This window comes from Pseudomyrmex gracilis, unplaced genomic scaffold (genome assembly GCF_002006095.1).
Source record: "Pseudomyrmex gracilis isolate BER0280 unplaced genomic scaffold, ASM200609v1 scaffold_2954, whole genome shotgun sequence".
Lineage (NCBI taxonomy): Eukaryota > Metazoa > Arthropoda > Insecta > Hymenoptera > Formicidae > Pseudomyrmex > Pseudomyrmex gracilis.
This window is the reverse complement of record NW_018023538.1, coordinates 8,709-12,133: the sequence shown is the minus strand read 5'-3', so window position 1 is coordinate 12,133 and position 3,425 is coordinate 8,709.

The following is a 3,425-nucleotide window of genomic DNA, read 5'->3' as shown; positions in this document are numbered from 1 at the left end:
TGACAGAATCTTGCATTTTGACGTGTAATATTTCAGATCTCTGGATTAACTGAACCAATTTGATTCGCACTTCTCGCAATCGAAAGCTTGTAATGACATTTATTAAGACAAGTAAAGGTATTTTTTTCATTAATGGCTTCCTTAACGAAATATTTTGTCAAAGATTCGCCGAGTAAAAACTCGAGATAAAATACACGGCAGCGTCTTGACAGTGACACTCATTTAGCGGATACTTTTATGTACTTGGCGTCGAGACGCTACCGCGTCTCTTGATTGCGACCGATACCATTGACGAGCATTTGGAAATATTGCGTAAGGTATCTAATGTAGCGCGAAAATACTCGTTGGCATTTAAACTCGACAAGTGCTTTTTTTTATACACGGAAGTTACGTATCTCGGATACCGCGTAAACAGCGAAGGCGTCAGGCCTAGCGAAAAAAACGTTCAGTCGGTTATGGAGTGCCCAGTGCCGCGTAATACGCGAGAGATACATCGGTTTGCATATCTTGCAAGCTACTTCAGACGCTTCATACCGAATTTTTCTATTATCGCAAAGCCATTGTATGACCGGGTAAAGAAAGATGCCGTGTTTTGTTTCGGGATCAAGGAACGTGAGGCGTTTGAAAGTTTAAAGCAATGTTTGGCTAACCGACCGTTGGTAGCCATTTATTCGCCGACAGCCAAAACAGAGTTGCACTGCGATGCGAGTGTGAGTGGCTTTGGCGCGGTGTTATTGCAAAAACAGGACAGTAATTTATTCAAGCCGATTTCTTATTTTAGTCAGCGTACAACGAAAGACGAGGCTAAATATCCGAGTTTCGAATTATAATGTTTGGCCGTAATGAATGCCATAAAACGCTTCCATGTGTATCTCTATTGTATAAAATTTACTATTGTCACGGATTGTGATAGTTTCCGGTTAACGTTGGCTAAACAAGAAATAAATCCGTGTATTGCACGCTGGGTATTATTCCTGTCAAATTACAATTACGAGATTCAACATCGACCAGGTAAGCGGATGAGTCATGTTGATGCGCTCAGTAGATGTCATCTTATATCGGTGATCGAAGAAAATACGCTGGAAACAACATTGGCGATAGGTCAAGGACGCGACCGCCAGATTCGAAAATTGCGCGATCGATTAGAAAAAACCGAAGATCAATTTTTCGAGTTGCGCGACGGTCTTGTGTACCGCAAGGATCAGAGAGGAAAATTATTGTTTTGTGTGCCGGAGGAAATGATAAACAACGTGATCCGTACATGCCATGACGATTTGGGCCACGTAGGGCTCGCGAAGGTAATAGAGAATTTGTCGGGAGTTTACTGGTTCCCGCGCATGAGAGAAACGGTGAGTGATTATATCGACAATTGTCTCAAATGTATTGAATATTCTCCTTCTAGCGGCAAGGAAGAGGGGTATTTACATAACATAAAAAAAGGAGATCAACCATTCGACACGATACATATCGATCATTACGGGCCTCTAGTAAAAACCGGTAAAGGCTACAGATATATATTTAGTACCGTAGATGCATTTACAAAGTTTGTAAAATTGTATCCGTGCAAGACAACGGCGGCTAACGAATGTATAAAGTATTTGCGAGAATACTTTCAATCTTATAGTCGCCCGAAGCAAGTAATAAGCGACCGTGGAGCTGCCTTTACATCTGGCGCGTTTAAAGATTTTGTAACTGCCGAGAGGACGCAACATGTTTTGGTTGCGGTAGGTACGCCGCGCGCCAATGGGCAGGTTGAGCGCTTTAATCGATCGATAGAGCCTCTGATCGCGAAACTCAGCGAGCAGCCTAACAAATGGGACCGAGTCTTAGGTCGAGTCGAATACTCTCTAAATAATACGAAATGTCGAACAACAAATGAGACTCCCAGTAAACTATTATTCGGAATCGAGCAAAGAGGCAATGTAGAGGGTCCGCTGCGAGAAATCCTCGAGGGCGCGTTACCAATGAGGCGTGACCTTGCGTTCATTCGAGAGACTGCTGCCGAAAACATCGTGAATTCGCAAAGAAAGAACGAACAATATTATAACCAAAAGCAAAAACCCGCTCAGAATTACAGCGTTGGCGATTACGTAATGATACGGAACGTTGACACTAGCGTAGGCGTAAACAAAAAACTAATTCCGCGTTTTAAAGGGTCGTATGAAGTAAAGAAAGTGTTAGGAAACGACCGCTACGCAGTAAGCGATGTAGAGAATTTTCAGGTGACCCGGATGCCTTACAACGGTGTTGTTGCGGTGGACCAAATAAGGCCGTATGTCGACAAAGGTCTGCGTAATAGACCGACTATCGAATAAAACGATTGTTAGAAATTGTGTGCATTTATTGTATTTATGGAAATTGTATTTGGTTGTCGTGTTTATTAAAGCGGCTTATTAGATTCAAGACGAGCGACATGACGCGATTTGACTAAATAGAAATGTTAAAAACCATGCGATTTACGTTCAAATGGAAACATTCCGCCGGGACGGCAAAACGTCATAATGACCGAATTGTAGGTGACAAGCAGAAAATTTCTACATATATATATTGTAAACAGGATTCGAATACCATGGTTTGTACCATGTGTGTGTGTGTGTGTGTAATAGAGCATGTGTGTAATGAGTTCAGTCTAGTGCAACTTCTACTTCTTTCATATCGGACAATGAAGAGAAAAAAAATAGAAGACGGGGATTTTTCTTACGCGGGACCACCAAGCAATTTAACTAAAATCTTGAAATTTCGAGTTTTTATTTTTTAAATTTTACAATTTTTAATCTTCATTTTTCTATATTTTAGTAATACCTACGATTGCCGGCATACCTTTTTCTAGCTATTTCTCATAAGTCTTATATATATAGCATTTTTCTTTCTTTCCACATCAAATCATCTAGTACATCTCTTATTGTTCCTTTTACTCTATAGCGTTTTCATTCCAATAGCTTCTCGATGTATTCTCGTGCCGGAAACGCAGTGCGAGTATTCTCATAACTGCTTTATAACTACGCGGCTGTTATTTATTGGACGAATAGTACAGATGCACTTTGATACTCGCGACAAAAGTTTATTGAGTTAGCGCTCCGATGCCACCGCCCAATTTATGCAGTCCGTTGATTTAACTGTTTGCATTATAATAGATACTTTGATAGTTTTTGTTTTCGTTCCTTTGATGAAAAGGAAGATGTTTGTGCCGCAGTTTGTATTGCAGCCGCATTATTCATCTTCTTGTCTTTTCAATGGACATATGAAGTTTTTGACTGTTGAAGCAAAAATACCGTTTCTGGAGTGTGTATTTATTTAAATCCGTTTATTAAAAATCTAATAGCACAAACTTTTTCAACTTTTTAATTAGGTCCTTATCAAATGCATTTCTACAAAGACTTAACGTAGAATCCAATTAATGAAATTTGAAAATAATTAATTAAGAA